The sequence below is a fragment of the Schistocerca americana genome, chromosome 6, assembly GCF_021461395.2.
Source record: "Schistocerca americana isolate TAMUIC-IGC-003095 chromosome 6, iqSchAmer2.1, whole genome shotgun sequence".
Taxonomy (NCBI): Eukaryota; Metazoa; Arthropoda; class Insecta; order Orthoptera; family Acrididae; genus Schistocerca; species Schistocerca americana.
This window is the reverse complement of record NC_060124.1, coordinates 387,898,729-387,922,840: the sequence shown is the minus strand read 5'-3', so window position 1 is coordinate 387,922,840 and position 24,112 is coordinate 387,898,729.

The following is a 24,112-nucleotide window of genomic DNA, read 5'->3' as shown; positions in this document are numbered from 1 at the left end:
CTCACACGGTGAGCTGGCGACCATTTTCTGTAAGCATTGCCAACTAAAGTAAAATACATTCAATTTCATTATCTGAAATTTCACTAACTACTTTGCAGTTTTTGTCATTTGTTAAAATTCATTCGAGTGCTCCTGCGTAAAGTAGTCGCGCAATAACGATTTGGTTATAACTGATTCTAAATTTTTTTCAAATTTAATTCGTTCTTCGAAACCGATTTTTTCTCTCCCATACAGCAGGGACATTAGGAACACGTGACACCAATTATTTCAATTATCCGAAAGTGCAGGTCCTTTATAATGTGTCTGACATTCACGAAGGTGTATGCCAAGATATGACATTCGCCGATTAATGGCAGCTAAGAGAACTTAATTTTCCCTGACAATATTCAAGGCACCATTAAATGGATCATAGATACAACATAAGATTAGCGCTCGCACATTGTTGTTGTGGTCTTGCGCTCGCACATTGTTCTTGTGGTCTTCAGTTGTTATTATGACCTGTGAAAGCCTCTTCATTTCTGCATACCTAATGCAACCTACATTGTTTCTGTTGTCCGTAGTCAAGCCTTTGTCCTTCTCTACAATTACAACCCCTCCTCACTCCCTACTTCCGTCCATTATCAAACTTACGGTTCTTTGATTCGTTGATGGCTGAGAATGTTGCCTATCAATCGGTCCCTCCCTCCAGTCAATCTGTGCCATAAATTTCATTTCTTCCCAAATAAATACAGCAACTCCTCACTGGGCAGTACATCGACAGAAAATGTGTTAGGCACACACTCTTCAAAATTCTGAAGTTAGATTAAACTTTCTTTCAGTAATTCGGGCTGTAACTCGCCCAACTTATCCGAATTGGTGAGATTATACTCTAATTTGAGATTCACGAAACATTAATGACTACATTTTAAGCTTACGGCTTTTTCATTCATCTCGAAGTAGCACTTGGAACCTACGTCATCAATTATTTGCTACATATATTTCAATCTCTGTCTTCCTCTACAGTTTTACCCTCTATAGCTCCATGCAAATTATTCCGTGACGTCTCAACAGATGTCCGATCATCCTGTCCCTTCTTCTTGTCAGCGTTTTTCATATTCTCGTTTCTCCGCCATTCTGAGGAGAACCTCCTCATTCCTTATGTTATCAGTCCACCTAATTTTCGGCTTTCTTCTCTAGCTGCGCATCTCAAAGGTTTAGATTATTTTCTGCTCCAGTTTTCCCACAGCTCACTACCGACAATGCTGTGCTCGACACCTACATTCTCCAGAAATTTTTTCCTCAAATTAAGACCTATGTTTGACACTAAGAGACGTCTCTTGGTCCGGAAAACTCTTTTTGCCAGTGCTAGTCCGCTTTTTATTTCCTCCTTGCCCCGTCCGTCATGGGTTATTTTGCTGCCTAGTTAGCGGAATTCCAAACTTCATCTGCTTCGTGATCCACAGTTCTGATATTAAATTTCTCGCTGATCTAATTTCTGCTACTTCTCATTGCTTTCATCTTTCTTCAGTTTACTCTAAATCCGTGTTCTACACTCATTAGACTGTTCATTCCGTTCAAGACATCCTGTAATTATTCTTCTCTTTCATCGAGGATAGCAATGTCATCAGCGAATCTTATCATTGATATCCTTTCGCCCTGAATTCTAATCCCACTCTCGAATATTTCTTTTATTTCCATTATTGCTTGTTTGATTTGTAGACTGAAACAGCGGGGCTAAAGACTAAATTACTGTGTTACACGCTCTTTATTCTGAGGACTTCGTTCTTGGTCTTCCATTCTTATTGTACTCTCCTCGTTCTTATTGTATTTTACCCGTCTTTCCCTGTAGCTTATCCTGTTCTTTGCAGAATTTCCAATCTCTTGCATCACTTTACTTTGTCGAACGCTTTTTTTCGTGATGACAAATCAAGTGAACGTGTCTCGATTTTTCTTGAGCCTTTCTTAAATTATTAACCACAACGTCAGGACTGTCTTTCTGATGCATTTATCTTTCCTGCGGCTATGTTATTTTATTCGGTGTTATTGAAAACATTTGTGCCATTGCACAACGTAATTTCTATTGTTATAAATGACGGGCATTCACGGTTTACCACGTTTTATTTTGACATACAAGCGGAATAACAAGCGAAATCAACAACATAAAATTTGTGATTAGATCTCTCGTGATCGTTCGGAAGCAGGTTTGAAATGCAAATCAATTTGAAGTAAATTATAGCAATAATCTCGGAAGACGCGTTCCTTGGGAACAGAATTGTAAATAAGGCAATTTTTTGTTGCTTAAATGATGAATCTATTGAAAAAAGTATAGTATTTCTTATAAAATGTAGGAGAATGTTACAATTGTCCATAAGTTGTCGATACTGGGTGAACCTAATATTTCCATTGACGTCGTGACTGAGTATATTTTATTGTCAGGAATAGAAAACGACACTTAATAGAATCATTTTCACAACTGGCTCGTTCAAGCACTAATTCCACAGATACCATGCCACATAATGCAGTTAGATGACTATTGTCTCGCAATTAAAGCGACTGAAATGCGCACTACTAAATCACCGTAGTGAATGTAGCTAGTGAAGACCTAATAATCTAAAGCCAGGAAAAGAACAAGAAGTGCGCGTAATCTATAAGGCATTTTTCAAGGTCACCAGTCCATTTTTGTGGAATTATTCACGTTAATGCAACTTCTTACAAAATTGGTGACAGATGCAATCACAGAGATCCGCAGTACAATCAGACAGCCGGCTATAGCTGACTGTACTTTTCTAAGTCGAAATACGGAGACCGGAAGAGGAAGTCTGCAACCTTCCGGGGGAGACTCATTTCCAGCCGTCCCCAGAAGGGTACTTAATACCGCAAAAACCGGCAAGGGAAGTCCGCTCCTGTGCCAAAAAAGAAAAAGAGGCAACGGACGTGCAACTAATTAAAAGCAACCGCTCGCAGCAAGATGGATTGCATTCCCTCCGCACGTCCAGAAGTCCAGATACTCGTTGCGAGGGATGTCCACGTGCTGACTGCCCTTCAGCACAGGCCGGAAGAACGCCCACAAGTTGACCACTTCAGAACATGGCAAAAGCTTCGCTTTTCAGAATTCTGTTTCTTTGATTCCATAAAATGGTACTATCAGAAGCACTGCATGAAACTATAGAAAACAAATAGTAATGGAAACAGGGTTATCTACTTTATATATAAAAGAAAATATCCTGACTGTTTCACTGACTGATCAGTGCCTAAGCAAAACCGTTAAGAACAGAAAATTGAAATTTGGGGAGTGTCTTGATCTTATACTGTAGGTAACATTTAAGGTGGTGAAATAGGGAATGGAAAGTCTTTTGAAAATATGTCACTATTAAGGCAATTCTGAAGCCAGAACTACGAAAAGTGGAACTGGTTTCTCGATCAGAAATAAAAAGACATGTGTTCCAGTGTTTTTCGAAATTCAATCCCTGAGGGGGTTGTAATGGTACTTGAATTACGTAACCATTAAGGCACCTCACCTCAACCTCTCAATACCAGCAATATTCTACTGTGTTTCTGTAAAATAGTTAATATATTTCTGTGACAGCATTCATATTTGATTTCATTAATGTAGAGGTACTTCGATAAATCGATATGTAAATATTGCAATGATATTATTCTTATGTGTATTTTTTCTTTTGTCACTATGATCATTGACGTACTTGTAACTGTGATTTTTGGGCGCGTAAGCGGTTATTAGAGAGTCAAGCTTTGGTCGTCATGTTAAAATGACGCAAATTGTAGTCAGTTTATGAAATGTGAACTTTAACAGGGAGGAAGATATTTTCAAGTATGTTTTATATTGTGATGTTTTTGATCGAGTTACGTGATATTGCAACAAAAGTGATAAAAAAGAAGTGTAACTTAAATTCGGAGTGCTGATTACTTTTTTACATCACCATTGTCCTAACTTGCAAAAGTTTAATCTTCAAGAATGGTTTATGAAACACATCTATAAAACTTTTGAATATCGCAGAGTAACACCTAGGCCTCTTTGCATCCGAGCTTGGAATCATCACTACCTAGATTTTCGACGGTTGAGCCATGAGTTCACAACGAGACCAGCGTGGGAAACACGAAAAGATGAGTGCCTAGTTTATCCATTATTTCAAGAAATGACTTTATTAACTGTGCTCTAATGACACCTGCCACATAATATAACTTTGTTGTTGCCCGAAAATGCAACATTTAGCAGCGTGAGCAACACTACATCATAATTAATTTTTGACCTTTGTTGTGGTAGGGTTGTTAGAGGGTGAAATACTGAGAGAAAGTTTTTTTAAAATAAAACATTGTTAAAGAACTACTAAAGCATTTTCAAAGCTACTAATGTTTGACTTCTCTGTTAGAAATAAAAAATCCGTGTTTTATAGTTTCTGGAAATTCAACCTCTAAGTAGATGAAGTAGAGGAAGAAAGTTTTATGAGAATATTTCAGTATGAAAGCGTTTTTATAGCTAAATATGGCAAAATTTGTGTCTAGATTCTCGGTTGGAAATAAAAAAATATGTATTTCAGCGTTTTGTACATTCAACACCTAATAGGTTGAAGTAGGGGATGAAAACTTTTATGAAAATATTTCGCTATATTAAGATATTTTGAAAATAAATCTATCTAAACTAGTATTTGACTTCTTGAATAGAAATAAAGAAATATTTGTTGGGGGATGAAAATTTCTATGGAACACCGCAATAACTCAAAAGGCAAGATTAAAAAAAAACTTCAGACTCTAGCTACCAGAATATCTTTGGAAAGACGTACATTCGGAAAAGACCATACTTCTGTGGCTCTAATTAGCTTGAAAGTTTAGAAGGTGTTGCAGTTTGTGAACTGAATCGAAATAAGCTATTTAACATTCACCCCGTCAAATCGGCTTTTTCAGAATTACATAGAAAAAGAAACAGCTCTTTAATATTGTAATTTTCCAGTAGCCGTAAAATACGCGTATAAAACAAGATGTGTAAGAATATACAAAGCGAATTAAATTTTTAAAACGATGTAAAAGTCTTATAACAACAATTGATTTACTAAATTTTAATATCCGTAGCTTAGTTTGTGTACTCTAGATAACTGTTTGTACGATGTGTAGATTTACACGTAAGTAATAGGCATAACAACATACAAATTCTATTAAAAAGACTGTGCAGACCATACACTGTATGCGAGCGTAGCAGCAGTCGCTAAGTTAGAAATCTGAATATAGTAAAGTATTCACTGCTGTTACTAAGCTAGATAGGAAGTTTAACCTAAAAGTTTAACCTAACTCAGTACAGGACAGGGTAGCGGCAACAAATTTGTTTTTAAGCTAGCAGGAATTAAAAACAGAGAGTGAAGGGTTATTCACAACTAGTACAGAAGCTAGATTGCAGTTATAATAGTCGAAGGACATGAAAGCGAAGCAGTAGTTGAGAAGGGAGCGAGTTAGCGTTATAGCTTATCCCACATATCATTCAATCTGTACAGTGAACAAGCACCGAAAGAAACCATGGGGAAATTTGGAAAGCGAATTGAAGTTCAGTCAGAAGAGTTTAAAAATTTTAGGTTTGTCGATGTCAATGTAGTTAAGCCACAGACACCAAAAGACATTGGAGATTTATTGAACGGAATAGGCAGCGTCTTGAAAAGAGGTTATAACGTGTACATCAATAAAAGTAAAACACGTATCTTTATATCACTTATACAACCAGTTTTAATATAAGCATGCGGAAGCTGGAAAAGATAAGAGGTTTTGAAGCAGTGACTAACTCTGATTAGAGGACTCGAAAAATGTAACAGAATAATTTCGCTTATTTAAAACAACTGACGTTACTATAAATATAAAATCTGGAAGGATTTTATATATTAGTCAGTTTGTGAAATCACAAAACACAGAGTCATCGAGATTGTGGTAGAAAAATCCCCAGAGAGAAGACCGGCAGGACAGCCGAGAAGGAAACACTTCGACAATGTAGAAGTTGGCGTTAACTTCTTGAAAATTGCCAGTTCGAGAGACGACCTTAAAGGGAGGAAAGTTTGGCTAAATAGTCAAGTTATTAGCATAGAGCTTAGAAAGCTTGTAATTAATTTATAATAACATTGATAATTTAAGTAAAATTTGACAGAAAATGAACAGCTGGAGAGCGATCATATACTTTACGTAATTTTTTATTTAATTGTCTTCATCGCAAAAGATTTTCTTCAAAATTACCGGTTTCGGCTTGAAATAGCAATATTCACAATCTACAATGAAAGTAAAAGGAGAAAGCATTACCATCCACTACATTAAGAGATTAAGAAATGCAACAGGGGTTATAACATAACCGCTATATATCTCTCATTCTACTGCACTGCAGCAAATCATAAACATATAAAAATGACACGCGTCAAAGTTGACGTGCATTCTTCGGCCAGCATAGATAGAAAGCAAATGCAGTACTAGAGGTTGTTGATGTGATCATAACGTAAATATAATTGTACAAAATAATTAAAGGGAGATTCATTTAGAGGTACAGTTAAAAATATTCTTGTATTGCTATATTAAATTTTCAAACAATGTATTCCTGTCAAAATTATGCAAAGCTTTCTCTAGACCTAAAAATAAGTTTGCCTTTCTTCCTCCTGTCCTCTTAAGAGAAGTCGCAGGGTCAGTTTTGCCTCACCTGTTCCCACGTTTTTCTGGAACCCAAACGGATTGTCCCCGAGTTCGATTTCTAACAGATTTTCCTTGTTCCGTACGTAATTCGTGTCAGAATTTGGAACCATGGCATACTGAAATGTTAGTTCGATAGTATTTTCTCCTGTCAACTCCTGCTTTCTTGAGAATTGGAATCGTTACATTAGTCTTGAAATCGCAGGGTATTTCGTGCACCAGGTGGCATAGCTTTGTCAATACCAATAAATCTGAGGGAATTTCGTCTACTCCATGGGCCTCCTCTTGATATTCACACAGCTGCCTTCTTTTCTCTAAAGGTCTGTTTAATCTTCTTATAGGAGGTAATTTTCTTTCCCCTAGTTAAGCGTGATTCTACAGCCTTCCATTTGTCCTCTATCATTTCTTGATTAGCTGTCTTGCATGTTTTTTTAACGTCATATTTTAGACCTGTGTCTTCTCTTTCACCTGCTTCACTTACTGCGTTTTTATTCCTCATCCATTTGGCAATTAGATTCAGTGTCTTCTTTGTGATACTAGTCCTTATCTTTTTACCTATCCCATCCTCTGTTTCATCTCTCATAATTGTCAATTCCTCTTTTACTGCATTGATTTGCTCTGTTACAATCAAATATTGCCCAGTGCGCTTCCTTAATCTCTCATCTGTCTATCGCCCTTTCAGCTTACACATGTCGCATATCCCTAATTTTCTTCTGTAGATTCATTAACTTCTCATTCACAGTTCATAACCAGTAAAATTCTTCTCACTGTATATCGCCCATCTCATGTTCATCTACGGTATTATATAATATATAATATACAGGGTGTATCAAAAAGAATCATCCGATTTAAAAAAAATCATAACTATTGTGTTACGTGAACTATATGCGTGAACAACGTACCTTTGGAGAGAGCAAACCCGCGAGTTCTACGTGGTTCCTGCTAGGTAGCAGCAGTGTGCGCCCACTTCAGTTATAGTAAAAAAATGGGTCCGGGACAATAGAAAGCGTTTTGGGTTCTACGGTTTGGGCAGTGCGGATCAGTAATAACTGTTCAGCGTGATTTTCGTAGTAGGTATGGTGCAAATCCTCCTACTGCACAGAGTGCACAGAGCATTAGACGTTAGTATGAACAGTTCAGAGAAACAAGTTGTTTGTTTAAAGGCAAATCGCCGGGTCATCCCCGTTCCCGACTGTCTGACACAGATGTCAACCGCATTCGTACATAATATTTCGAGATGCATGAGAATTTTCTTTTCCCACAGTTAAAGACTGATTCTAAGGACTTCGTTTACCAACAAGATGGGACACCACCACACTGGCATCAGGAAGTGCGGGATTTTTTATATCAAAGGATTACCGAACGATGAGGGATCGGTCGCACTGGAACAAATGATTCAGCCTTACATTACTGGCCTCCAAGGTCACTGGACCTGACTGTATGTGATTATTTCTTGCGGGTATTTATAAAAGACTCTACATATATGCCTCTGCTACCAACAATGACATGAATGAACCGAGACATCGCATAACAGCAGCTGTGGGAACTGTAACTCAAGACATGGTAGCTGCAATGTGGGAACAATTTGAGTACCGCATTGACATATGCCGTGGAAATTCTACCAACTGGGTTGCTTTTTCAGTCCTTTCCTCCAGTCCATATTGTCCTACAATTTACCTTCTCTTCGTTTTTCTACCATCGAATTCTAATCCTGATTTAAGGACCTGACAGTGAATATTAGCAGCTCTTGATAGATGATGCAGCTATCTCTAATCTGAAAAAGCTGCACATATATTCAGTCAAAGCTTGGTACGTTTTGAAAGGGCGTCTCGGGAGATGATATTCACAGATAAGAATCGAAAATCAATTAGTAGTTCAATATTTCGAGCACGGCCTCTCGTCCAAGAAGTTTTAACCAAAGTAAACACCGGCAGTCTAAGGCTATATTTTAGTATTAACTGATCATTAATTACAAATACATGGCGGGGTGGTACAGTTGAAAGTGCAAGTTGCTAGCGTGGGAGATAGAAGCTAGATCTGGTTCGAACCTGAGCCCAGGATTTACTGCCGTTGTTCTGGAACACTGGACAGACTTAGTACTGCCTTCTGGCAGCTTTATACATTCTCCAATGCGAGAGCGTTTTCCGCATCTCTCACAGAAACGCAATAGACAGACAAAATGCACAGCAAAAAATAGTTCAGATTGCCTACCAGACGTAGCTCCTTTACGGCCTGTCAGCTGTGGGTATAAGCTGTGTATTCAGCAACGGTATTTAACAAAAAGTGATGGACAGATAATAGCTGTATGATTGTCCATCATTAATGAGCCCTGTCAAAGTAGTAGAAGGAAAGACGATTAATTACAAACACTTTACAGACGCATCTCTCAGTTGCAAAGTACCTAGGGAAAGTTCGTAAGTATAAAAAGTCAACGACGTTGGAAAGTTAGACCTACTCCATCAGCGGATGGGGGGTGGAGTGCAGCAGCTGGAAAAGGGATTCTTTCGCTTGGGCCGGGTACTGGCATACGTCCTGAGTTTTCACAGCGCTTCACAGAGAGATGGGTGAAACCAAAGTTGGTGGCGGAACCCTCTGCAGCAGACGAGATCCTCTGCAAACATCGTCACTTGGACTGAAAGCACAGACGGCCCTCAGGAACTGCCCAGGGCACACTCTCAAATCTGCACCTTCAGAACTTTGAGTAAAAACTTTCCGTAAAGCAGACGCTCACGCGAAGATGGTGAAAGAGCTACGTTTTGCCTTAATATACTTATTATGCTACTACGTACTGGTGAGAGTCAAACTCACGGTTCGACTGCTGGTGGAGAAATCGGTAACAAGTTCAGAAGTACATTGTAGGAGAATGTCAGTGATAGAGTATCGACAGTGCTCAATCGCTGACGACACAGTCATAAAGAGGTAATGTTTGACTTATGTTAATATCTCTCTGATTGAAAGACAGATCTTAAGAGCCGACAATGCATACTTTATTTAGTGAACTTACACTATTTCATGTTGTAATAGCATGATGAGATTTAGGTACTTTTTCCTGTTTTTGTCATCATTTCAAATGGTCTGATGTGACCCACAGCGGTTTTCTCTCTTGTGCCAATAGCTTCATCTTAGAGTAACATCTGCATCAAACATCTCGAATTATTTGTTTTAGTGAAACACTTGGCAGATAAAACTATGTGCCGGAGCACAACTCGAACCTGGAACTTTTGCCTTTCGCGGGAAAGCGCTCTATCGACTGAACAATCTAAGCACAACTCACGACTCATCCTCGCTGCTCGACTTCCGTGAATACCTCATCTCCTACCTCCCAAAGTGCACAGAAGTTCTCTTGCATACCTTGCAGGATGATGATGATTATGATGATGATTATCATGATGTTTCGTCTGTGCCGCGCTCAACTGCGCGGTTATAAATGCCCGTACAAATTTCCAACCTTTACTCAGTCCAATCTCGCCACTTTCATGGATGTTGCTTAAACGATGAGGACAACACATACACCCAGTCCCCGGGTGGAGAAAATCCCCAAACCGGCCGGGAATCGAAGCCGGGACGTTGAGATCCAGAGGAAGCAACGCTAACCACTAGACCACGAGCTGCGGCTATACCTTACAGGACCAGCACTCCTGGAAAAAAAGACATTGCAGAGACATGGCTTAACCACAACTTGGGGGATTGCTTATAGAATGAATTAGTTTAGATTTATTTATTTAACCTTTGTCTACCATTACAAGTTTGCCGACTACGCCTTGGAAGAAATTTTCTAATTTCTTCACACATGACCAATCATCCCATTTCTTCTTTTAGACTGTTTCCACATATACCTTTCCGCGAAATCAAATGGTTCAAATGGCACTATGGGACTTAAGATCTGAGGTCATCAGTCCCCTAGACGTAGAACTATTTAAACCTAACTAACCTTAGGACATCACACACATCCATGCCCGAGGCAGGATTCGAACGTGCTACCGTAGCAGCAGCTCGGTTCTAGACTGAAGCGCCTAGAACCACTCGGCCACAACGACTGGCCCTTTCCTCGCGTATTCTGCAGAATACGCCATTTGTTTTCTTATCTGTCCAACATTTCTATAATAAACAACACCCCGTATTATCGAATCTCATTCCCTAATCTTCATTTCCGTTTTTTCCCACAGTCCATAATTCACATCCATAGAATACTGTGTTCCAGACATACATTATCAGAAATTTCTTTCTCGTATTAAAGCCAATGTTTGATACTAGTAGACATTTTTAACAATGAATTTCCTCTTAGCCTGGGCTAGTCTGCTTCTTCAATCCTCATATTTTAGTCCATCGTGCGTTATTTTGATTCCAAAGTAGGAAAACTGATTCATTTCGTCTGTTTACTGGATGGTCTTCAATTATGATGCTGTGTTTGTTGCTAATCGCATTTCGCCTATTGCTCCATATTTCACCTTTCTTTCGTTTCTTCTCAATCCAGTTGCTGTGGTCAGTAGACCAAGTCATTTTCACAAAGGACTGCAATGTCATCGCCGAACCTCATCATTGTTATCTTTCGGCATTTCTAAAATCACCGGAAGAAATGTTAACCAACTTAATGTTGAAGTTGATGTGTATATGAAACCTGGTAGTCAAGGGAAGGCAGGATTCGGTTACGATTGTGGACGGGGCCGTAATCAGTTACTATTGGTTCCATTTTGAAATTATACACATTTATTTTTAAAACGATAATTACAGACTCAGCAATAAATACAGATGCAACACATTATTAATGAAGGAAAGAACAACTGCGTAATTAATAGTGCTTTCAGTGCGTTACAATTTACCAAATGAGCATAAAATACAGACACAGTAAATAATGTTTTAAAACAAGCGAATGTGATCCCAATTAGAATTTTAAGGCAAGTAACCACAGTCACGGCTGAGGGCCTTTAATGCCAAGAACGACAACTATAAAAAAATTAACAAGCATACTGTAAAACAGGAATGCATTAGCAAAGGTTGATTTTAAAAGACAAGCAACTGATCACCAAACAGGTAAGACAAAATGATGGTAAACGTGGTAGCACAATCATTTAAACCTGCTGTAATTCCAAGAATTGCAATCATATAAAAAAATTTAGAAACATACAATAAAACAGAAAATACAACAATGAAACAGAAGGGCCAGTCCCAGGGGGCGCAGCAGGAATCGACCTCTCTGTACGTCCGGCAAAAAACAGTTTCAAGAGCGATGAGATAGGCAGCCAAGAGTTGCATTCACTTCACAAGATGGTATCTCAGACTATTGGCAGTCCAACGAATGACTAATGATAATCTTGCTGAGGCTACCTGACGTCCAACAAACCAAATGCAAAGATGTAAAAATACGCCAAAGCCGGAACCGGCGGTCTGTGGTTAGAGTGCTCAGAACGAGAACGGAATCACTACCACCAGAGTAGAAGAATCGCCAACCAACCTACAATCAAGAAAGCTGTCAAAACTACAGTCCTCACTGGACAGCAGCGGCAAGGCTAGGAAACGTACACTGCCGTTACATACACTAAACCCTAGGGCAGGTAGCTGGGGCGTTAGAGGCCATGAGGCAGGAAAAATACCGCTGGTTGAACTTAACAAATAGTAACAATCTGAACGCAATAAATAGTAATTAGATGTCCAGGAAAGGTAATCAGATCCGCCTTCCCCAAGCACTCCGCTCGCTGCTCTTCGGCTCAGCAACACTTAGAGCAGCAACACGAACCCAAGTCACTGGAGAATCGCAAGATCTCACAGTGGTGGAGGTTTCTCTACTTGAATCCAAATTCGCTTAACTTAAAGCTTACAGGATCCGGTTTAGGACGAGGTCGTGCACCCTCGTGACCACAGGTCTCCGATACGGCAGTCCATGCGCGCCGCCAGCGGTCCTGGAATCTTCTCGCACTGCGAGGACCTGGCTCCTTCTGAGTCCCCCTACCGAACTGCACACTGACACGACCCGGCAGAACAACGACGTCGCCCCAAAGATAGGGCCACAGTTACAACATATCGATAACCACCGCTGCTGCCACTAACGGACAGGCAACGCAACCATGTCAACTAAACGATACGGTCTGGCCTCTAACAGAGGACAGAAACCTGCAAATAGCATCAACGCGAGCTCAGCTCGGTATAATCTGAGACAAGGATCATACCATTACACTTTCGGAAAAATGTCCTCCACACAATCCTGAAGGCCCTGCGGGATTAGCCGAGCGGTCTAAAGGCGCTGGAGTCATGGACTGTGCGGCTGGTGCCGGCGGAGGTTCGAGTCCTCCCTTGGGCATGGGTGTTTGTGTTTGTCCTTAGGATAATTTAGGTTAAGTAGTGTGTAAGCTTAGGGACTGATGACCTTAGCAGTTAAGTCCGATAAGATTTCATACACACACACACACACACACACACACACACACACACACACAGACACACACACACAATCCTGGAGATAGCAAGGACAGATAAATATGAGCTCTATGGCACAATCGTCTTAACAGCTCATGCATCCAAGCTGTTGAAAAGAATAACATACAGAAGAATTTCAAAAGGAAACTGAGCATCTGTTACAAGATCATCACTTTGGCTGTAGGAAGGTAAAGGCAGTAGGGAATCATGAAATGTATTCGCAGTTGTGGTTACGAACAACCGTCAGCTGTATAAGGGAATGACGGCTGTGAAAATCCTTGCCAGACCAGGACTCGAACTCGGATTTTCCGCGTTACGCGAAAGGTAGCCTTAATCGGTTTGGCTGTCCGTGCATGACCCACAGCCAAAGAAAAACTTCTTAAAGCTTCAGTTAAGCAAATACAATACTACTAATATAGTTTTAAAACTAAAAATTGAATAATGTAACACATTTCAATCGCAGCTTTAAATACTTGGTTACTTGTAAGAGTGACAGGTTTCGAAAGCAATAGCAATTCACAATCAGCCCCTCTGTAATAAGGACGGCAAATCAACACACCAAATAACCTCCGTTCTCTGTAGGTGGAGGCTGAGCGTCACAAGTTACGAATACCATTCGAGCAAATGGGGCACTTGAATACAACATACAGAAAGAGAAGTTGCACGTATGCCATACGGTTGAATACATAAGAAACATAACCAATCAGTGGGCATTAAAAATTAAATGCGTACCAAGGAGAATTACTATTTAAGCTATACTTGGCAGATCAGTGGAATTGATAATACGACAGTTTATGTAATCTCAATAGCAAAGCACAAACAAAGCTCCCACAGAACAAAACGTACTAAGGCTCACGAGATCTAACTTGGTACTGACGTGCAGGTGAGATGTCCGTAAATCATCAGTGAACCTGCCCTTGCAACCTGCGGCCCGTCCACTGCAGTGCGTGGCGCCTCGGCACTCTTCCACAACAGGTCACGTACCGAACAGGAGTTCTAGCCGAAGACCCGGCGGGAAAGACTCTACACCGTGCGACGTTCAATATTCTGTTATTCTTTTCGCCCCTGCTACTGGTCGTGGCGAACACCGTCATATTGTACCGAAGTGCGCCAACAAGGCCTTTGACTAGTCTCATCAGGTGTCGAAAGGAGCCGACGCATCGCTCTCGATGTAACATATAGACGCTTTCGACTACTACAAGAAATTGTTTGAAATTATTCGCCGCTCTGCATATCTATCTTTATACTTGTGTCAACTTTCTTTAAGGGGGGAAACCACATTAGGAGGCTGTCTGACACTGGTTTTTGGGGATTATTTGGGTGGGAAGAATTAATTAGAATTTAATCAAATTTTGACATCATTTAATTCATATTTCGAACAGTTTTTGTGAATTTTTTTGAATAATTTTAGCCACAAAAAAACAAAGTTACGCTGTGATGTCCGTTGAAGTTTGTGAGCATAGATCTCTAATTGCGTCTGAAATCAAAAAGGTTTCGATTTTACATTAATAACTTATTTTCTAAGAATGTGAACCTCAATGCAGGTGAAAATAATGAAAATTAAAAATTTTGATGGCTTTGGAACAATTTACTTCGATTTTCACGATTTTTTTTATCTGTTTATGCGAAGAAAAATAAACTTAAAATCATAATATCGTCTCACAAGTTGGTTCATGTAATTCGTAATTTTATAAAGAATCATACTACCAGTTTTCATAATGATCGGTTCTATACTTTTTTGAGTAAGACTGCGCGCAAATCTGAAAAAAGTCATTTCGAGATAAATGCGTTTGAAAAATAAATTCTCGAAAATTAGAAATTCAAGGAAGTTAACAATAATGTAAAAGGTTTACCGACTAATCTGCTATTCCAACACCATATAGGAATCCTTCTTCTTCTTGCTAGGCTTCGTTTTGCGCTTGCAGCAGTGATTTCCGAGCTATCCGACCTTCTTTCGATTTCAATGAACTACGTCGATTCGCCGGCTCACGCTTTGGTTATACATTTATTCGGCATAACTGAAGCTTTACGTGCCTACTACAATTCCTGCCTCGTTCATGGCCATCAGAAGGACTGAATTTCCTTCACTGAATAAGCCCGCTGCTAAATACAATGCCAATTCAACGACTTTTCAGTCAGGAGTGCAAGTGTTTAGAAGGTAATCGCCAAATAGTGGAATTAAAACTTTCATACACATTCTGTGTGACGGCCACCTAAACATCTCTCCAGTAATTCATCCCTTGATAAATCTTCATATATCATAAGATGTGCACTGTCTTCTATGTTCATAAAATCTAAACGAACGCGAATTTCGCTTTGAAATTTATACAGCATATTCTTGGATAGTCAAGCTAACGATTAATGCAGTAAAAAATCGGATTTTTTTGAACTTCCTAATGTAGTTTCCTCTCTTAAAGTCTTCATTTTTGGTTTGTCTTTTCCAAATAAAATTATAATCATCTTTAATAACATGTACTGGAAATCAGAAGCACCTCTCATTCGCAGTGACATAATGAGTTTTGTGGCGGAATGCCCAGGAAAGACTAATATGAGACTAATTTGAGAGCACTGCTCATCTTAATTTTGACACTTTTTTAGAAAAGCAGTTTGAAGCAACTGAGGTTTACAATCGATGCATCAAGGCAAAATATTTAGGTTATAATAACTTGTTTCACTTAAGAAATGTTTTGATTACTGCTAATTAAAGGTAAAGCGTTAATTCTCGTGATACTTCATCAATAGAAAATGTGGTCTTAGTTTTCGGCATCGTCAGATCAAACGAAATTGTTTGATACACATCACAATATTGTTTGACTCTGGTTTAGAATTTTCTAGTAATGTTACTTTTTATTTGTTTTCAGTACTTCTCCCCCATTTTTAATCTGGTTGTATTGATATATTACTAGATGAAACTATATGGTTCCACAGATCATTTCAAGTCTCAAAAAACTATGATTTGTATTTGTATATACAGACTGAAACGACGAATGAAAATTTGTATCAAGGCCAGGATTCGAACCGGGGTTCCAGCTCGCTGAGCACACACATTACCCACTACGTCAGCTGCACAATGGCTTTGCACAACCACACAGATTACCCTAGCACGCCTCCCTCCTCGATACAGATTCCCGTTCGCGCTTCAGTCCAATACCTATTCCCTTTAAATTCGAACAGCACTCCAGAGGCTCGTCAGCTGTATTGGAGTACCACCTCAGCATCGAACCAAAAGGCTGATCCTGCCTGAGACCTAGGTATAAGCGCTTTAATCAAAGAAAACTGTATGGTTTCAGATACCTTGCTAAGTCGAAAACATCTGTGATGTATATTGTCAGGGTGGCACAGTGGTTGGCGGATCTGCCTAGTGAGCAAGAGGCTAGGGTTAGAATCCCAGGCCTGTAGAAATTTTTATTCGTTGTTTCAATCTGAATATATCCATCATAAATGTTTGAGATTTGAAAAGCTCTCTGGAGCCATATAATTTCATTTCATTAAGGGGACCACGCAGTGTTTCAGGGCGAAAAAAATCGGTCTTCGGTTTTCATCATATTTCGATGGATTAAGGTTTCATTTAAGTACTCTGAAAAGGATTTTGTTGAAAAAAATTTTTTTTAGAGCATTTAAAGAGCATTTTCCTACCACATGTGTTTATGTGCCACACCCACTTTTTTGTCACCCACTTTTCTGCATATATTTTAGATATTTATATCCCCTACATTGCACGTTAGGGATTTTTTTTGTACTCCCGAGTGTGTTGGCTATCTTTGGAATGCAATGCGCAATATTCTTTTGTTTCTGCTGTTTGACCGGACAGGGTGGGTTAACTAAAACTGAAATAGAAAACTTGTAGGTATACTGCGCTCAGGAAATTTGGAGAAATAAAGAAAATCTGGAGGCAATGAAGAGAGATGTTTGGGCCGTATTCTTCCATAAGTCCCCTACTGATGATAAGCCATGTCATGGATTGTGTCGATCAGGAGAAAATTAATGATGCAAATACAATAGGGCTCAGGCAACTGGAGAATCTTATTCTCACCAGAATTCTCTTCCTGCTGCTTTTATAACAGCAATTAAACCTATTTTCAGAGACTTGGCTCATCCTAACCTTCTACGGAAATGTCTGCATGGACAGACATAGAACCCAAATAAATGTTTCAACATCGTAATTTTTAACCGCCTTCCTAAAACTGTATTTGTAGGCATGCATACAATGAAACTAGTAGTTCATGATGCTGTTATTTCATTCAAGTGTGGTAATATTGGAAAGTGTTGGGTACTGAAAAAGCTAGGAATTAATCCTGGTGAAACTATTATCACTGAGCTGCAACATTGCGATAAAATGAGGACAGCCGATGCAGACAGGTCTGCATCTAATATGGCCAAGAAAGCAAGAAACATCCAGGAAAGTGATAAAGAAGCTGGAAGACTTGCTACTGTCCAAAGAAGGGCCATCATATGCAGCAGTACAGTTTTCATTAACTGTAAGTAACAAATTTCAAAAGTTTTTTCTTTAAAGTCAGTTTTCCGCAAATTAAAATTTTCAGTACATATGCCTCATTATATCAGAAACTATCATAGGTAAATGAATGAAATTTTCAGAGACACTGCATAACATAAAAATCCAACTCTGGTACTACCTCATTAATACTGCCCCATTAGGAAGTTCACAAAAAAATATTTCTGCAGAAAAAACTTAAGATTTTTGTTAATAGATTTAAAAAGTATTTCTTAAAAACTTTGAAATGGATAAGTAGATTTTAGTACAGTTGACTATTAGCATCACGTAACATACAGTAAAAATATTAAGGTCCTACATCAAATAGTTTTTTCAGAAATGGGTCAAATACTTGCCTAAATTAACGTGAGTTAGATGGGTATGGTGTGGTCCCCTTAAAGCACCTATTCCTGTGTTTCAGGCAGGATCCCAGGTTTCCTTCCATGCCAAGGTGCTACTCCAATACAGTTGGGGAGCCTCTGCAATGCTGTTCGGATTTAAGGAGAGTAGCGAGTGAACTGGAACTTGGACTGAGGAGGAAGCCGTGCTGGGATAGTCTGTGCAGCTGTGAAAGCCCCTGTGCCAGGGAGGCGTAGTAGATAGTGCATCTGCCTTGTGAGCAGGAGATCCGGGTTCGAATCACGGCCTTGGTACAAATTTTCATTCGTCGCTTCAGTCTGTGTATATGCAGTATATTACTATATAGTATTATAGACACTGTACGCTTTCCAACAACGGGCAGTTTGTGAGGGACTTCGAATATCATTTATATAGGCCGAATTATCCACTTAACTGGCCAGTAGCATATAATTAAAGATTATATGAGGTTTGATTCATAATATGCGAACTGACTCTGAAGAAGGCCTTGTTTGATGCGCTAAGAATTCCGCTTCAGGCCACCAGACTCAAGACGGCACCCTTATCCTAAGTTGACAGAAGCGGTGGTTGTGGAGAGACTCAGCACTCGACAGGCGCAGATGTGCATATTTTTCAAGATGGCATTGTATTGCTTTTGTCTGCTGTGAACACTGATACAGCCTCATTTTAGTGTGTTTCACTTGTGTACTGTTTATTAATGAACAACAATAAACATATATTTTTGAAAGCTTTTATTTGTTATTTATGAAGTTAAGACTGGTCGCGTCAAAGAACAAAAACGATCGATGGTCCTGAACCTCCAGAAAACGGGACGACCATAAGGTAAGTATATGCACATGAGTTACACTGGGATTCTACGTTAATAGTTTCAGCTGATAGTAACATTTTATTTATTGGTTGATTTATTTCACTCTTAATATTAGGGCCATCAGGTCCTCTCATTCGCCTAATCAGATATTCTACATATTTTATATTACAAATATTACGATAAGCATAGTAAACTACACTACTGGCTACTAAAACTGCTACACCAAGAAGAAATGCAAATGATGGACGGGTATTCATTGGACAAATATGTTATACTAGAACTGGCATGTGATTACATTTTCACGCAATTTGAGTGCATAGGTCCTGAGAAATCAGTACCCAGAACAACCACCTCTGGCCGTAATAACGGCCTTGATACGACTGGGCATTAAATCAAACACAGCTTGGATGACGTGTACAGGTACAGCTGCCCATGGAGCTTCAACTCGATACCACAGTTGATCAAGAGTAGTTATTGACGTATTGTGACGAGCCAGTTGCTCGGCCACCATTGACCAGACGTTTTCAATTCGTGAGAGATCTGGAGAATGTGCTGGCCAGGGCAGCAGTCGAACATTTTCTGTATCCAGAAAGGCCCGTGTAGGACCTGCAACATGCGGTCGTGCATTATCCTGCTGAAATGTAGGATTTCGCAGGTATCGAATGAAGGGTAGAGCCACGGGTCGTAACACATCTGAAATGTAACGTCCACCGTGCAAAGTGACGTCAACGCGAACAAGCGGTAACCGAGACGTGTAACCAATGACACCCCATACCATCACGCCGGATGATACGCCAGTATGGCGATGACGAATACACGCTTCCAATGTGCGTGCACCGCTATGTCGCCAAACACGGATGCGACCATTATGATGCTATAAACAGAACCTGGATTCATCCCAAAAAATATCGTTTTGCCATTCGTGCACTCAGGTTCGTCGTTGAGTACACCATCGCAGGCGCTCCTGTCTATGATGCAGCGTCAAGGGTAACCGCAGCCATGGTCTCCGAGCTGATAGTCCATGCGGCTGAAAACGTCTTGGAACTGTTGGTGAAGCAAGCAAACGTCCCCAACTGTTGACTCAGGGATCGAGAAGTGGTTGCACGATACGTTACAGCCATGCGGATAAGATGCCTCTCATCTCGACTGCTAGTGATACTAGGCCGTTGGGATCCAGCACGGCGTTCCGCATTACCCTCCTGAACCCAGCGATACCATATTCTGCTAACAGTCGTTGGATCTCGACGAACGCAAGCACCAATGTCGCGATACGATAAACCGCAATCGCGATAGGCTACAATCCGATCTTTATCAAAGTAGGGAACGTGATGATACGAATTTCTCCTCATACGAGGCATCACAACTACGTTTCACGAGGCAACGCCGGTCAACTGCTGTTTGTGTATGAGAAATCGGTTGGAAGCTTTCCTCATGCCAGCACGTTGTAGATGTCGCCACCGGAGCCAACCTGGTGTCAATGCTCTGAAAAGCTAATCATTTGTATATCACAGTATCTTCTTCCTGTCGGTTAAATTTCGCGTCTGTAGCACGTCATCTTCGTCGTGTACCAATTTTAATGACCAGCAGTGTACATGCTCAGGAGTTATACTGGGATTCTACGTTACTAGTTATAGCTGATACAGACATTTTGTTTATTGGTTGATTTATTTCACCCTTAATATTAGGGCCATCAGGTCCTCTCATTCGCCTAATCAGGCATTCTACATATCTTATATTACAAATATTACGATAAGCATGGCAAACTATATTTAGAAATTAAAAATCACAGTAGTACATATAAAATACCGGGATAAGAGTGAGTAGGACTCGCGCACTTAGTGTTCTGTATAAAAGAAATTATGTATGTACGAAGTTCATTCATCCCGGACGATTTTCATGTTATCTGTATCGATACTAACATGATATCAAAACATGTAATGTAAATGACCATATATTTTGATTGCACTGATGTAGTAGCTTAAATTTCTGACACAGCCAAGCGACTGTAGACCTTAGTATGTGTCATAAATTTCACCTTGATACGTCAACACGTTCCTTACGAAAATGGATTGTAACAGAGGGATAGCCAGATCACCGCGTAACAAGACAAAACGAATACCTTTTCGTGGATAGAATTACGAATTAGCAAATTTCGGAATTTTCCTTTACTTCTACCGTGAAACCTTCATTCTTTGCAAGTTCCGTGATTCTATCTCAACTGGAAGTACCCTTCTGGTTTTGATCACTGAGTCTGCTAGCATCAAAACATATGACATAAATGGCCGTCTCTTTCGATTGCATTGACGTAGAAGCTTAAATTTCTTACTGCGCCAACAGACCTTAGACTTTTGTATGTGACATAAATTTCAGCTTCCGTTTTTACCAACTGAGGAACTGAACACCTTACCTCCCCTCTCGCCCCCCCCCCCCCCCCCCCACATAACACGCAGTTAATGAATATAAGGAAAGAGAAAGTGGCGTGACTCGTAGATAAAGGAGAAGACAAACAAGCATAAGTGGGAGGACACAGGAGAATTGGCTTTACTGTTGGACAGGGAGAAAGGTAATTATTTGGGAAGCCGTTACGGGGGTGACAATGGGAAGAGTGTCGCCTTCTTTGTAAAGGGCTACAGATGAATTGGAAAATCTCTATATCAAACTAAAGATACCTTACTCAGTAACTATTTGGAACAAAAATTTCCAAAAATGAAAAAATAAAAAAATGGCTTGTAATAATTTTAACATAAGGGTTTTTGAAAGTGTTGATTAGTTTTGAGATAATAATTATTTTTGCAAAAGGTGTACATAAAAATCTGCACTTTTCGATCTACGAAAGGCCCTAGCTTCTTTGAGATTTGCAGAATAAAGAAAACCTCTGTTTTGAAACACGAGAAATACTCCAATGAGTATACCCCGTAGTTCTGAACAAATACTGGCAAGTAGACTCTGAGAGATAGTGCACTTTACTCTTAAAAATGCAACTTACGGGAAATAGCCATTGAAGTTGTCAGTGCATCTAGCTCCATTTGACGGATTGTTTCCATCTTCTTGAATCTCGTCTTGTAAATTCCTTTTTCCATTTCGTCAGCGCTGTCTTACCCTTATGCAAAGTCTAACAGCTCTCTCAGTTGCCCTAAGTCTGTGTCCATCTAAATTTAGCATTTTTTTCATTGAAACGACCAACAGTTTGTAGCAGTCTTTTCAGAGCTTCATACCTTCAGTTCTTCCTTCACTGAACGTTGCCACTGCATCAAAAATACCGAAACCGTCATGGGAATTCTAGCCCAGATTATACTGTCTGTTGACTCGTGAGTCGTTAGGAGTCTGAGTGCGGCCACGAATACATTTTTTCAATAGTCTTACATCTGACAAATCTTTGATTTTTTTTCTCAAAACCTCCACTACAGCTAAAGGTAGAGCTCGTTTGTGAATACGTTTGCTATGCTCTGCTGTATTTCCACAGTGTATCACTACCTGGCCGCACAGGCCATGAATCGGCTTATCTTTTGAAGAAAGCTGAAACAAAACTGTCCATACAGCTTTTCTCATGTCTCCTGTGCTGTTGACATATTTCGTGATGGCCGCGCCAGAATATTTTTGATTTTTATCTGTGACAGATTCTATTAATCTTTTCTTACCATCTAACTCTCTACTGTTTTCCAAAACGTTTCCCTTTAATGCAGTTTTCAGTCGTCGTAACTTCGTACCCACTGGATTTTGTTCATGGCCTATGCACTCAAATTTAATGATACTTAACATTTCCTCTGTATGGCTTCTCTTCCTTAACTGACTTTAAAACTTCCGAATCGCCGTTTCCTAAGTAACTGCCTACGGAGGCGGGTGATCCAAAACATAAAAATATCTATTAAACACACGTGATCACGCCCCCACGGTGTTTCGTTTAAATGACTGAATAAATCATAAATAATACAATAATATATCTACATTATATATAATTGGAAACGGGGAATTCCGTAGATTAGGATCAATGAAAAAAAAACGAAGATTTAGCAGGACAGCTTGCCCCAAAGGTGGACAGCAGCAACAGCGAACGAGTTTGAGTGTCATTTCACAGAAGTGTATCCGAGAATTGATGAATTACACTGTCATTTCTAATGATTTAAGTAAATAGTGGTTTCTTAATAAAACACGCATGAAGTACAACAACCGCCGTATGTCTGCAAGTGTTCTGGCTGCACTTGGTAATGAGTTCATGGTTTAGCTTTCTGTAGTCACCAAGCCAAATTGACCATTGAGTAGCCTTTGTGCTGTGCGCTGTAAGTCGAATATTATGTGCACGAATGTCTACCTTTGTGCGTCGGTAATCTCATTCTCTGAAAATGGCACGGACTGAAAGTACATCCGGCTCAGGGGTAGCTAAAACAAAGAGTGTGGGAGGCCGTGTTGTTGACAAAGGCAGATGCCCACAGCGCTGATGCCGTAATGCATGAAGTACCACGAAACTGCTTAAATACCGAAAACGCTCAGTCTCGCTACAACGTCTGACGTGGTACAGTGGTTAAACAGCAGTTCTCGCATTCGAGACAAGCAAAATTCAAATACCCATTAGGCCATAAAAATTTACGTTTATTGCGCTTTTCTTAAACTCTTCCTGTTATTCAGTCTTTACATTCTAACACTAACTTTTATTTAAATTTTTTCGATTTTCCGCATAATTCACGTTTTTTAATGAATCCTGACACTATCCAATCGGTACACGCCATCTATTTTGATAACTACATTTTTTTCACTCCTCTCTTAATGATATTTTATCGACTTAGCAGTTTACCGGATTCGTCTCATATGAGTTATCATCAAAAATATAAAACCAAGAAATACAAAATGGAAAATTAATATTAAACATAAAAACTTAAGAACATTGTAAAAGATAATAAAGTAAAAATATATACAGTATTTTGTTACGAAAGTAACACGACAAATAGTCAGAAGTGCGAATCTTGGCCATGACGAATCAGGTATGCTACGCGTCGTTCCTATACATTATCATCATATACATTATTATACAATATTATCTTATACAATACATTATTTTATGTTCGTAGAGGGCACGTGGGCATGGTTGGTTTGTGCGTACAATAAATATGGTTTTAAAAACTATTTATGCCGGCCGGGGTGGCCGAGCGGTTCTAGGCGCTACAGTCTGGAACCGCGCGACCGCTACGGTCGCAGGTTCGAAGCCTACCTCGGGCATGGATGTGTGTGATGTTCTTAGGTTAGTTAGGTTTAAGTAGTTCTAAGTTCTACGGGACTGATGACCTGAGATGTTAAGTCCCATAGTGCTCAGAGCCATTTGAACTATTTTTTGAACTATTATGTTTAGAAGACTAACGTAATCTTTATTTTGCACTTTTTAAATA